Source organism: Salvia splendens, chromosome 8 (assembly GCF_004379255.2).
Source record: "Salvia splendens isolate huo1 chromosome 8, SspV2, whole genome shotgun sequence".
In the NCBI taxonomy this organism is placed as follows: Eukaryota; Viridiplantae; Streptophyta; class Magnoliopsida; order Lamiales; family Lamiaceae; genus Salvia; species Salvia splendens.
The window spans coordinates 21,766,343-21,781,571 of record NC_056039.1 but is presented as its reverse complement, the minus strand read 5'-3'; positions in this window follow the sequence as shown (position 1 = coordinate 21,781,571).

The window sequence follows — 15,229 nt, the reverse complement described above, 5'->3', positions numbered from 1 at the left end:
AACATCATCCTCCATCATATACCATATCTGAACCATCATGTGAAACGAGACTGTGGCCACAATCTCGATCACTGGACCGGCCGACCTAGGGGACGGCTCACGATCCCCATCAGTGCACTAGTCTAAGTAGGGTGTAGACCCTAGTTAGACCCGAATTCGTTAACCATCAAAGTCTAGTAGAGTTTCATTCTAGTAGACAATCAGATAGGTAGTTTCACAAAACATAAACACGGCATGACATACCTTATAGAAACATCCTTATAACATCGTAAGCATATTGATTCAAAATAAACGTTATAGAATAAAGCCCACCTCAAAAGCTTAGGATTTCCGTAAAATTCCTCGTTCCTACTTTTAGCGTGCGTGCGAACCACCTTTTCGGAAAACACATAAAATTCATATCAAACCTCTGTAACGACGATAATTAGAATGCATGCACTCTAATTAAAATCTTTTAAATCTCTTTCTCGATTTTCGCACATTTTCGGTTATTCGGCGGCCGCCCAAGGCGTCGCGTGCGACGCCGGTCGGCCGCTTACGCTCGTTCTTTCCTCCATTGGCTCCTCGTATTTTCCATAACGTCGAAAATAATTTCTATAAATTATTTACGCGCATACTTTAATATCCGTAATTATTTACCGTTGAAAAAGTATTACTTCATACTTAGGTAAAATATTCTTCTTCAAAAAGTCTTCCGGAAATTACTGAAGTAATTTCCCCCGATTAAATTTAATTATCGGCCCAAACGATTAAATTTCTTAGCCACCTTATTCCTCCAAAATTACATAGTGAGCCCCATCAAATTAGTGAGCCCATCAATTTATTTAGACTTCCATTTTTAAAAGTCCCAACAACGAAATAAACTATTCCAAGGCCCAAATTAAAAACACATGGCCCAAATTTAATTATCTCCCTCTCTAAAATCTTTCTCTCTCTCTCGTCTCCTCTTTCTCTCGGCCACCACACAGCAGCCGCCGCCGTCGCCCTCTCCGGCTCGACGACATCGCTGCTGGAATAGTCGGCGGGTCGTGAAGTCACCGTTGCCTTGCCCCCCACTCGTCGCCATCGCAGGGTCGCCGGGAAGCTGCTCTGCCGCGAAGGGACTTCGCACGGCGTCGCTGCCAGCTGGAGTCACCGGCCGCTGCTGCCTCCCGTCGCGTTGCTGCTGCCGCCGTCGCCACCGGGAGCCGTCATCCGCACGGGAACGTCGAGCGCGGCTGTCCGCCGCTGCCCGTCGCCGACGGTGACTTCTCCTCCTCCGAAACCACTCCGAACCCGCCCGAAAACACCCCCGCAAAGGCTACAACACGTGTTATTAACATAAAGCTAAGTTCTTTCTAAGCTTCGGCTAAGTACGGCGATCGTTTGGAAGGTTCTACGTTGAATTCTACTTAGTTTTGATTATGGAAGAAAAGCTATGGAACAAGGATGTATATCATGTATGCAAGGCTAGTAAACGACTCATGCTTTGAGGATGGAAGCAATGGTATACCTCAAGAGCTTAAATTTGATGGTGGTTGAACAAAAATGGTGGAACCAACTCCTTCTTCTCCCTCCTTCCTCTCGGCTATCTCTCCGCCGCTTCTTCTTCTCCTTCTTCTCTCTTCTCTCTTCTTTTTGCCAAGTGAAAGTGGTGAGTGGGTTAGAGGGGTTTGAGGAGGGTGTAGGTATTGATGAGGGAAGTGGAGAGGTGGAAAACCGATCGGTCATCATGGGGGGGAAAGAACCGTCGACGTGGGGGGGGGGGGGGGGAAGAAGGAGGAAAAATTATTTTGGGCTTAGATAATTTAAAGCCATACTTGGGCTTCCATAAATTAATTCCAAAGTTGTTGGGCTCAAAATCAACAAATAAATTACAAGCCCAAGTAGAAAAACTACCACTTGATGGATTTAAAGAGTTATTAAAATTTAAGTTATTTCATATTTAATTGGACTTCAAATTTATTTTGGAAAGTCCAAAATAAATTCATACATTTATATATATATTTCGTATTTTCCTTCATCAATTAAAATTCACGGTCCTTTATTAAATTTTGTTATCTCGTACTTCATAACCAAAAATTTAAAGTACGAGAAATCGTACATAATTTATATTTGGTGTTGTTCCAAATATAATATTCATTCAACCATTCCTTGCTTTACGCGCGTCGTTATCCATAAAACATATATTTCTTTCCGTTTAATTCATTCGTCTTGCTAAAGAATAGCAATTTCATCATCGACCCTTTCAACGAGACCTTAAACGTGTCTCCCAACGTTCAAAAGAAAACACATTCCTTTTTCCCATCAAACTCATAAACCATAATTTTTCCCATAACACATCTATCGAGAAGCATAGCATTTCGAAATAATTTTATCAATTATTCCGTTACATAAAAGTAAATTTCAAACTTAAGGTACGGGTGTTACATCTATTTAGCAGATTATTTAGACAAATTCTATTCGCGTAATGTATCATGCTCATAACTTGAATTAAAACATGCTTTAGCATATAAAATCCCTAAAACATGCTTACTACGGAATTAACCAATTTACCCTCGTTGATTCAATCAATAATCGATGATGGCTTGCTCCGTCTCCACGTGAAGATCTTCAGTACTCGACCTCAGATCTTCTGACTGGTGTCCCGGACTGTACACTGATATTTGTGTGGGCAAATCTCACCAGCGTACTAGGACTTGAATAACGAAGACAGAACTCTGCTCACAGACGAAGCAATTTTCGAACTCTCTCTCTCTAAGGGGGACGAAAATTCTGAGTAATAATTATTATTCATCTGCCTTTCTGTCTCCTTTATTCTCCTATTTATATTAAGTCATATATTGAGCCCAATCAGGGATCTAAGGAAGAATTTGGATCAGGCCTCACCCAATTAACTTTTTTACTAATTAAATTGAACCCACAATTTAATATAAGCTTATCTTGGAATATTACAAGCAGCCACTACAGAAGTAATATTGCATTGCCTCTCCAAATATGAAATTACGAGTATTCTGGGTTTCCTTTTAAAGTAAGTAATTTATTTCCCATGCTTAAGATCAAAACATCCATTAATTAATTAATGTCTGCTATGGACTTAATTAATTAACATATTTTAATCTCCACGAGTGTACTCAGGAAGAAACTCTTATTTATTATTCATATAGTAATTAAACTCCAATTAGCTAGGTTCTGAATAATAAAACCTTGTTTCGAGTTTCTCTCGTGGATGTTATCAAACGAGACTCTCTTCGCGCATGATTCAACGTAATAGCAATCCTAGCACCGCTAGATAACGATCACCACTACCCAATATACCTGGATCGTTGGGTGATGATAAACCCGCACCTTTAGTAAGTCAAAGTAATAGATACTCAATATCGTATGCTCAATGCTAACGTACATTGATTAAGAAATTAATTATCAAGACCTCGTCTTTCAGTAGATAACATAAATACATGTTTTGCTATTAGATCCATTCAGTGCTATATCACACCAACGTCATCTTATTTCAATATAAGTAGTCTAGGCATATCTGGGTTGTGAAATTCTACTTTTTCATTGTTCAGAACTGACCGTGCTACCTTAAATTGGACGACGCCCACAACCGGTCTACTAGAACAAAGACTTAGACTTTGTTACGTTCTTATACATTTAAATATGCAATAAACAATCATTAAATGTAAAACATAACAACATTATGAAAAAATAATCTGTTTTATTTATTGGAAAATAGCTTATAGAGTTTTACAGTATTCAATCACTCGAAAGGTGATTTCTAGTATACAAACTCTAACAATCTCCCACGTATACTCAAAACAGCTTTCGAGTATACAAAAAGTAGTATTTAGTGCACACGTCATGTATTTCTCCCACTTATACTGAAAGCGAGTTGAGGTCTTGAATGAGTCAAACACCCATCCCTTTAACGTGGTATTCGAACGGTTTCACCGCCAATGCCTTTGTAAAAGGATCTGCCAGGTTGTTCTCTGACGCAATCTTGACCACTTGTATGTCTCCTCTCTGCACTATATCTCTAATGATATGATACTTCCGCTCTATGTGTTTGCTCGCTTTGTGAGTCTTGGTTCTTTCGAGTTTGCCACAGCGCCAGCATTGTCACAATAAACAGTGATGCTCTTGGGCAGATTCGAAACCGCACCTAAGTGCATAAGGAAGTTTTTGAGCCATACTGCCTCTTTTGCAGCCTCCGAAGTGAAGGGGTTGGCAGCGGAAGCGTGCATAAATTACCGATCACATAAATTTGATCTGTTTAGCAGATTATTTAGACAAATTCTACTCGCGTAATTATCACATGTATCATGCTCATAACTTGAATTAAAATCATGCTTTAGAATATAAAATCCCTAAAACATGCATATTACGGAGTTAGCCAAATTACCTCGTTGATTCGATCAAGAATCGAAGACAGCTTGCGTCTTCTCCATGTGAAGATCTTCAGTACTCGACCTCGGACCTTCTGACTGGTGTCCCGGACTATACGCTGATATTTGTGTGGGCAAATCTCACCAACGTACAAGGACTTGAATAACGAAGACAGAAATTGCTCACGGAGGAAGCACAAATTTCGAACTCACTCTCTCTAGAGGGGGACAAAAATTTTTTATAGAAAAAAGTGTATTTTCTGTCTCCTTTATTCTCCTATTTATATAAGTCACATATTGGCCCAGTCAGGGATCTAAGGAAGAATTTGGATCAGGCCTCACCCAATTAGCTTTTTACTAATTAAATTGAACCTACAATTTAATATAAGTTTATATTGGAATATTACAAGCAGCCACTACAAAAGTAATATTGCACTACCTTCCAAATCCGAAATTACAAGTATTCCGGGTTTCCTTTAATTACATTTAATTTATTTCCCGCTCTTACGATAGAAACATCCGTTAATTAATTATTGTCTGTTATGGACTTAATTAATTAACATATTTTAATCTCCAGGAGTGGACTTAACAAGAAACTCTTATTTATTATTCATAGAGTAATTAAACTCTAACTAGCTAGGTTCCGAATAATAAAACCATGTTTCGAGCTCCTCTTGTGGATGTTATCAAACGAGATTCTCCTCGCGCACGATTCAACATAATAGCAATCCTAGCACCGCTAGATAATGATCACCACTATTCGATATACCTGGATCGATGGGTGACGAAAAACCCACACCTTTGGTAAGTCAAAGTAGTAGATACTCAATATCGTATGCTCAATGCTAACGTACATTGATTAAGAAATTAATTATCAAGACCTCGTCTTTCAGTAGATTGCATAAAGACTCGTCTTGCTGTTAGATCCATTCAGTGCTATACCACACCAACGTCATCTTATTTCAATAAGGCTTAGAAATAATCGGACTGACATTGCAACCTTTCGCGATAGGTACTCTAGGGCTATCTAGGTTGTGAATTTCTTATTTTTGAATTTCTTATTTTTCTTTGTTTAGAACTGACCGTGTTACCTTAAATTGGACGACACCCACAACCGGTCTACTAAAATAAAGACTTAGACTTTGTTATGTTTGCTTATACATTTAAATATGCAATAAACAACCATTAAATATAAAACATAACAACATTATGAAAAAAAATAATCTGTTGCATTTATTGGAAAATAACAATTAGAGTTTTACAGTATCCAATCACTCGAAAGGTGATTTCTAGTATACAAAACCCAAACATGAAGCGGCTACATTCTTGGCTTCCATGGTCGAGTCCGCGATGCATTTCTGCTTCACACTCTTCCAAATTACTGCTCCACCTCCTAAGGTAAACACATATCCTGAAGTATATTTTCTCGAGTCCTGATCAGCCTGAAAGTCTGAGTCAGTATATCCCAAAAGACAGAGCTCGACTGCATTGTAAACTAGAACATAGTCCTTAGTCCGTTTAAGGTACTTGAGTATGTTCTTTACGGCAGTCCAATATCCTTGGCCTGGATTCGACTGATATCTTGGTACCATGCCAACAGCAAAGCAAATATCAGGTCTCGTACAAAGCATAGCATACATGAGACTTCCAACTGCCAAAGTATATGTAATCTTTCTCATAACTTGTATCTCAGACGGCGTTTTGGGGCACATCTCTTGATATAGATGGATGCCATGTCTGAAAGGTAAGAAACCTTTCTAGGCGTCCTGTATGCTAAAACGGCTAAGTACTGTGTCGATGTAAGATTCTTGAGATAAGCACAACATCTTCTTATCTCGATTCTGAAGAACCTTGATACCGAGGATGTGTCCCACGTCTCCCATATCCTTCATCTCAAACTGGTTTGACAACCATGTTCGTACTAATGACAACATCTTTTTACTGTTTCCAATTAGAAGAATGTCATCTACATATAGAACTAAGAACACAACATTTCCCTTTTCAACTTTCTTATACACGCAACTTTCATTTGGGCATTTTTCGAATCCAAACATGCGAACAGTTTGATCAAAACACTAGTTCCACGATCTAGATGCTTGCTTAAGGCCATAAATGGCCTTATTAAGCTTCCAAACCATGTGTTCTTTGCCCTTTATGGCTTGTTCCTCGGGTTGTTCCATGTAGATGGTCTCCTCAAGACCACAGTTTAGAAACGCAGTCTTAATGTCCATCTGCCATACATCCCAATCCATATAAGCTGTTATAGTCAACAATATCCGGATCGATTTGAGCAAGGCAACTGGGGAGAAAGTCTCGTAATAATCGACACCTTCCTTTTGGGTATACCCCTTCGCCACTAGTCGTGCCTTGAAGACTTTAACTCGTCCATCGGGTCCACGTTTACGTTTATGTTTATATATCCACTTGCTCCCAATGGCAGTACAACCTTTGGGTAGGACGGATAAATCGTAGACGTCTTTGTCTATCATAAAGTGTAGTTCTGAATCAATTGCTTTCACCCATTCGCAATGATCGACATCTGCCAGCGCCTCCGCAAAGTTCCAGGGATCCAATACATTGCCGTCCGGGAAGTGATCGATAGATTCCCCAAACCAACGTGTCTATCGGGCTCGTAAGATACCCTCTCACTGCGGAGCGGCACTACAATACTTAGAGTAGAAGTTGAAGTTTCTGGAATTGTTTGTACACTTGGTACTTGTTCTTGGTTAATGGAACTCATGACAGAAATTAGCTCATCAAGAACCACTTCACTGCTGGGTTTATGATTCATTACTTAAACTTCCTCTAAGAATGTCGCGTAAGTACTCACAATGACTTTCTTGTCTCGTAGACTAAAGAATTCATATGCTTTCGTTCCTCTAGGGTACCCTATAAACAAACATACCTCTGTCCTTGATCCTAGTTTAGTTGGATCCTTTTCCAATATATGAGCCGGACAACCCCAAATCTTGAGATATGCTAGATTGGGCTTACGCCAAGTCCACAACTGATAAGGAGTAGTAGGTACGGATTTTGACAGTAAATTGTCTAAAATGTCACTTGCAGAAAGCAAGGCATGTCCCCAAAACGAAGTAAGTAACCGTGCATAACTCATCATTGATCGGACCATGTTCAACAAGGTCCTATTCCTTCTTTCAGCCACGTCTTTCCGTTGGGGCGTGCCCGGCGCAGTCTGTTGGGATTCAATTCCCGACTCCGATAAGTAGTCCAAAAACTCAGCACTGAGGTACTCGCCTCCACGATCATATCGTAGGCTTTTGATACTATTACCATGATACTTCTCAACAAGAGTCTTAAAGTCCTTGAACTTGTCAAAAGACTCTGACTTGTGGCCCATCAAATAGACGTATCCAATTTTCAAGAAGTCATCAATAAATGTGATGAAGTATCGAAAACCACCTCTTGCCTCAGTAGACATTGGTCCACATACATCGGAATGAACGAGCTCAAGTACTTCCTTGGCCCTATTGCCCTTATCCTGAAAAAGACTCTTGGTCATCTTGCCTTCTAAGCATTACTCACATTTATGAAAAGGTTCCTCCTCTAGATCTTTGATAAGATCTTGTTGAACAAGAGAATGGATCCTCCTTTCATTGGCATGACCAAGTCTAAGGTGCCATAAGTACGTTTCGTTCATTGACCTTGAAGGTTCCTTTCGTTTCTTTGAAATTTTCGATGTTGTATTGAGTTCTAATTTGCGATTGTTAAATTGTGTAGATGTGATTGTGTACAGATCGTTTTCCATGATACCACGACAGATATAAGAACCATCTTTCTTAATAACACAATTGTCATTAAAAGAAACCGAATATCCATAAAAAAAAAATTTAGAAACTGAAATAAATTTCTTCTAAAGAAGGTATCAACAAAACGTTCTTCAAAATCAAAAATCTATCACTACAAAAACGCAAATAAATGTCTCCCACTGCAACGGCCGCCACTTTTGTAGTGTCGCCCATCTGGACTTCGATCTCTCGATCACGTAACCGTCTTGTCACCTGCATTAAGTCAGGATCAAAACAAATATGATCAGTAGCTCCAGTGTCAATATACCCAAGTGCAAGTTGATGTAGAAGTCAAACAAGACTCGACTACTACAGCTTGGTGCATACTTGTAGCCTTGCCCCATTTAGGACAATCTGGCTTCCAATGCCCCTTCTCTCCGCACTTGACACACATCCCCGTGGGCTTCTTGTTTGCCCTTTTCTTCTTCTTTCCCTTAGCTATCTTGGTCAGTCCTGAGTTCGGTGCCTGCCTTTTTCCTGCACTAGGCTTGGAGCCAGAGGAACGAGGCGCTGAAGTCATCATGGCCGCCTTAGCCTGGATCATAAGATCCTCCGCCGACTGAAGTTCAGTCAACAGTTCCGCCAAGGTGTAGTTCCTTTTTTTCATCTCGAAGTTGAGCTTGAACTACTGGAAGCTAGGGGGAAGACTTTGAAGGATAATGGTCACTTGGGACTCAGGATCGATCGTCCCTCCCAAGACCTCAATCTGGTTGAGGTGGCTCATCATCTCAATGACATGGTCCCTCACAGACGAGCCCTCCTTCATAGTCTTCGACATGATACTCTGAAAGGCTTGAGACTTAGCCGTTCGATTCTGAGTACAAAAAAGATTCTTGAGATTCTGCATAATCTCGGCGGCAGTATCCATGGCAGAATGCTGATACTTGAGTACTGATGACATAGATGCCAACATGTAACACTTAGCCATCTCATTCGCCTTATGCCACCGTCTGTGTGCATCTCTAACTCCTGCCGCAGCGTTAGCTGGTGGCAGTGGAGGTCGCGGGGTTGTGAGTACAAAGTTGTACTTTTCAGCTGAAAGAATGATGTCCAAATTTTGTTTCCATTCTATGTAATTTTGGCCCTCGAGTTTACTTTCTTTTAGAATTGCAGATAGAGGATTGAATGACATCTTGACGATTTGATTTGCACGGCAAAATAGAGTATTTACTATTTGTCATAATATTATGTAAGATGTTTGATTAGATTAACCATAAAACTTTTCAAAATCTTACAACTATAAAATTAAAATTTTGTACCCTCCAGAGGAAGTTAATACGCATTAAAATCTTACATTTTTACTGGTCACAACACCGACGAATAGTCCAGAGACCACAGAGTGGCATGGCCGCCTAATGTTGCCTAAGCAAGACCACCTCTTTAGCATTACAGAGTCTCATTTCTACAACACACTCCCATAACAATGCTTATGTGCTACTAACAAGATCAAGCTATCTCATAAATTCTGTGTGAACTTCTGAATCTCGTAGTTTCTTAGGAATATTTTCCCCACAGAGCAGGTGGCGATAATATTAGAAACCACATTCTAGTTCATACTATTTATTTTTGAGAAGTCCGCCCTCATGAACTTGCTATTTTCTTAGGATTATTGTCCCCACATAGCAGGTGGCGATAATATTAGAAAAAAGGCTTCATAAATTGCAGACCAATTGATTGAGACCATATACAAACGTTGAGATCGTAATTATAGCTTAATTAAATTCTGTTGGTATTTAATTTGCTGGATAATTAAATCTTTAGTTTTATGTTGTTATCTTCCTTTAGGAAATTATTATTCTAGAATTTAATTCTTATTCATGTCTACTATAAGGTATAAACAAATTATTTAATCCTTAATAAAACAGGAAAAATAAATTCAAATTATTTCCTTGTTCAAGATTAGGAAGAGATATTTTATTATTTAATGTATTCATACATATCTATCCTTGTTAGGATCTTAGATATATAAATATTAGGAAACTATTAAATTATTCTCATCCATATCATCTAGGAATCAAAACAATATTATTTATTTCCATAGATACAATATTATTTATTTCCATAGATATAGAAAATAATAAAAATATTCCTAAAGTCTAGATAAATATTAGGAAACTATTAAATTATTCTCATCTATATCATCTAGGAATAAAACAATATTATTTATTTCCGTAGATATAGATAATAATAAAATTATTCCTAAAATCTAGACAAATCTTCCAAAAAGATTTTATTTCCATTAAATAATAATATTTTAATGATATCTTTTAATAAAATAATTAAATAATCATTAAAATAATCCTGCATCGTTATCTCATCGTACGAGGTTCGCACGAACGATGAACGACGAAAATCTGACAAATTCGTCGTCGGATAATGACGCATGAAACGTCTCGGCCGTGGCACGCAGGTGGCGCGCCAGTGTCTCGGCCGCCTGGCTTGTCGGGTGTCGCATCTTCTCGGCCAGGAGCACGCACGTCAGTGCCGCTCCTCTCGGCTAGGTGCGCCCCGCCCGTCTCGGCGCGTTGATCCGTCGGGTGTAAATGCTTCTCAGCCAGGCGCGCACGCGGCGGCGCGCGCCTCTCGGCCAGCGTCTCGACTCCCGTCTCGGCCATCCAAGCCGTCGGGGTCGCGTGAGCTCTCGGCCAGCGGCGCACACGGTGGCGCGCCCACTATCGGCCTGAAGGGGTTGGCAGCGGATGCGTGCATAAAGTACCGATCACATATATTTGATCTATTTAGCAGATTATTTAGACAAATTTTATTCGAGTAATTATTACATGTATCATGTTCATAACTTGAATTAAAATCATGCTTTAGAATATAAAATCCCTAAAACATGCATACTACGAAGTTAGCCAAATTACCTCGTTGATTCGATCAAGAATCGATGATAGCTTGCGTCTTCTCCACGTGAAGATCTTCAGTACTCGACCTCGGAAGTCACATATTTTTATGTCTCCTTTATTCTGCTATTTATATAAGTCACATATTGGGCCCAGTCAGGGATCTAAGGAAGAATTTGGATCAGGCCTCACCCAATTAGCTTTTTACTAATTAAATTGAACCCACAATTTAATATAAGCTTATATTCGAATATTACAAGCAGCCACTACAGAAGTAATATTGCACTGCCTTCCAAATATGAAATTACAAGTATTCCGGGTTTCCTTTAATTGCATTTAATTTATTTCCCGCGTTTAAGATAGAAACATCCATTAATTAATTATTGTCTGCTATGGACTTAATTAATTAATATATTTTAATTTCCAAGAGTGGACTTAGCAAGAAACTCTTATTTATTATTCATAGAGTAATTAAACTCTAATTAGCTAGGTTCCGAATAATAAAACCTTGTTTCGAGCTCCTCTTGTGGATGTTATCAAACGAGACTCTCCTCGCGCACGATTCAACGTAATAGAAATCCTAGCACCGCTAGATAATGATCACTACTACCCAATATACCTGGATCGTTGGGTGACGAAAAACCCACACCTTTGGTAAGTCAAAGTAGTAGATACTCAATATCGTATGCTCAATGCTAACTTACATTGATTAAGAAATTAATTATCAAGACCTCGTCTTTCAGTAGATAGCATAAAGACTCGTCTTGCTGTTAGATCCATTCAGTGCTATACCACACCAACGTCATCTTATTTCTATAAGGCTTAGAAATAATCGGACCGACATTGAAACCTTTCGCGATAGGTAGTCTACGGCTATCTAGGTTGTGAAATTCTTATTTTTCTTTGTTTAGAACTGACCGTGTTACCTTAAATTGGACGACGCCCACAACCGGTCTACTAAAATAAAGAATTAGACTTTGTTACGTTTGCTTATACATTTAAATATGCAATAAACAACCATTAAATGTAAAACATAACAACATTATAACAAAAAATAATCTGTTGCATTTATTGGAAAATAACAATTAGAGTTTTACAGTATCCAATCACTCGAAAGGTAATTTCTAGTATACAAAACCCTAACAATCTCCCACTTATACTCAAAACAGCTTTTGAGTATACAAAATGGTAGTGCACACGTCTAAATTTCTCCCACTTATACTGAAAGCGAGTTGAGGTCTTGAATGAGTCAAACTCCCATCCCTTCAACGTGGCACTCGAACGGTTTCACCGCCAAAGCCTTTGTAAAAGGATCTGCCAAGTAGTTCTCTGACGCAATCTTGACCACTTGAATGTCTCCTCTCTGCAATATATACCCGATGATATGATACTTCCGCTCTATGTGTTTGCTCGCTTTGTGAGATCTTGGTTCTTTCGAGTTTGCCACAGCACCATAATTGTCAAAATAAATGGTGATGCTCTTGGGCAGATTCGAAACCACACCTAAATCCATGAGGAAGTTCTTGAACCATACAGCCTCTTTTACAGTCTCCGAAGCAGCCACATACTCGACTTCCATGGTCGAGTCCGCGATGCATTTCTGCTTCACACTCTTCCAAATTACGGCTCCACCTCCTAAGGTGAACACATATCCTGAAGTAGATTTTCTCGAGTCCTGATCAGCTTGAAAGTCTGAGTCAGTATATCCCAAAGGACAGAGCTCGGCTGCATTGTAAACTAGAGCATAGTCCTTAGTCCGTTTAAGGTACTTGAGTATGTTCTTTACGGCAGTCCAATGTCCTTGGCCCGGATTCGACTGATATCTTGCCACCATGCCAACAACAAAGCAAATATCAGTTCTAGTACAAAACATAGTATACACGAGACTTCCCACTGCCAAAGCATATGGAATCCTTCTCATTGCTTGTATCTCAGACGGCGTTTTAGGGCACATCTCTTGAAATAAATGGATGCCATGTCTAAAAGGTAAGAAGTCTTTCTTGGCGTCCTGCATGCTAAAACGACTAAGTACTGTGTTGATGTAAGGCTCTTGAGATAAGCACAACATCTTCTTTTCTCGATTCCGAAGAACCTTGATCCCGAGGATTGTCCCGCGTCTCCCATATCCTTCATCTCGAACTGGTTCGGCAACCATGTTCGTACTGATGACTACATCTTTTTATTGTTTCCAATTAGAAGAATGTCATCTACATATAATACTAAGAACACTACATTCCACTTATCAACTTTCTTATACACGCAGCTTCCACTTGGGTACTTTTCAAATCCAAACTTTCGAACAGTTTGATCGAAACACTGGTTCCACGATCTAGATGCTTGCTTGAGGCCATAAATGGCCTTCTTAAGCTTCCAAACCATTTGTTCTTTGCCCTTTATGGCATATCCTTCGGGTTGTTCCATGTAGATGGTCTCTTCAAGACCGCCGTTTAGAAACGCAGTCTTAACGTCCATCTGCCATACATCCCAATCCATATAAGCTGCAATAGACAATAGTATCCAGATCGATTTGAGCATGGCCACTGGGGAGAAGGTCTCGTCATAATCGACGCCTTCCTTTTGGGTATACCCCTTGGCCACTAGTCTTGCCTTAAAGACTTTAACTCGTCCATCGGGTCCACGTTTACGTTTATATATCCACTTGCTCCCAATGGCAGTACAGCCTTCGGGTATGACGGACAAATCGTAGACGTCTTTGTCTATCATAGATTGTAGTTCTGAATCCATTTCTTTCACCCATTCACCCATTCATAACCTTTCGTCCCTTTGGGGTATCCTATAAACAAACATACCTCCGTCCTTGATCCTAGCTTAGTTGGATCCTTTTCCAATACATGAGCCGGGCAACCCCAAATCTTGAGATGTGCTAGATTGGGCTTGCGCCCAGTCCACAACTCATAAGGAGTAGTAGGTACGGATTTTGATGGTAAATTGTCTAAAATATGGCTTGCAGAAAGCAAGGCATGTCCCCAAAACGAAATAGGCAGACGTGCATAACTCATCATCGATCGAACCATATTTAACAAGGTCCTGTTCCTTATTTCAGCCACGCCGTTCTGCTGGGGCGTGCTCAGCGCAGTCAGTTCGGATTCAATTCCCGACTGCGATAAGTAGTCCAAAAATTCGGCACTGAGGTATTCGCCTCCACGATCAGATCGTAGGCTTTTGATATTCTTTCCATGATACTTCTCTACAAGAGTCTTAAAGTCTTTAAACTTGTCAAAAGATTCTGACTTGTGACACATCAAATAGACATATCCAATTTTCGAGAAGTCATCAATAAATGTGATGAAGTATCGAAAACCACCTCTTGCCTCAGTAGACATTGGTTCACATACATCGGAATGAATGAGCACAAGTACTTCCTTGGCCCTATTGCCCTTAGCCTGAAAAGGCCTCTTGGTCATCTTGCCTTCTAAGCATGACTCACACTCATGAAAAGGCTCCTCCTCTAGACCTTTGATAAGATCTTGTTGAACAAGAGAATGGATCCTCCTTTCATTTACATGACCAATTCTAAGGTGCCATAAGTACGTTTCGTTCATTGAACTTGAAGGTTACTTTCGTTTCTTTGAAATTTTTGATGTTATATTGAGTTATGATTTGCGATTATTAAATTGTGTAGAAGGATTGTGTACAGATTGTTTTTCATGATACCACGACAAATATAAGAACCATCTTTCTTAATAACGCAGTTGTCATTAAAAGAAATCGAATATCCATCAAAAACCAATTTAGAAACTGAAATTAATTTTTTTCTAAAAGAAGGTATCAACAAAACATTCTTCAAAATAAAAAATCTATCACTACTAAAACACAAATAAATGTCTCCCACTGCAACGGCCACTACTTTGGTAGCGTTGTCCAGCTAGACTTCGATCTCACGATCATGTAGCCGTCTTGTCACCTGCATTAAGTCAGGATCAAAACAAATATGATCAGTGGCTCTTGTGTCAATAACCCAAGTGCAAGTAGATGTCAAAGTCAAACATGACTCAACTACTAAAGCTTGGTGCATACCTGTAGCCTTACCCCTTTTAGGATAGTCTGGCTTCCAATGCCCCTTTTCTCCGCACTTGAAACACTTCCCCGTGGGCTTCTTGTTTGCCCTCTTCTTCTTCTTTCCCTTAGCTACTTTGCCCGATTCTGTGTTCGGTGCCTGCCTTTTTCCTTTGCTAGGCTTGAAGCCAGAGGA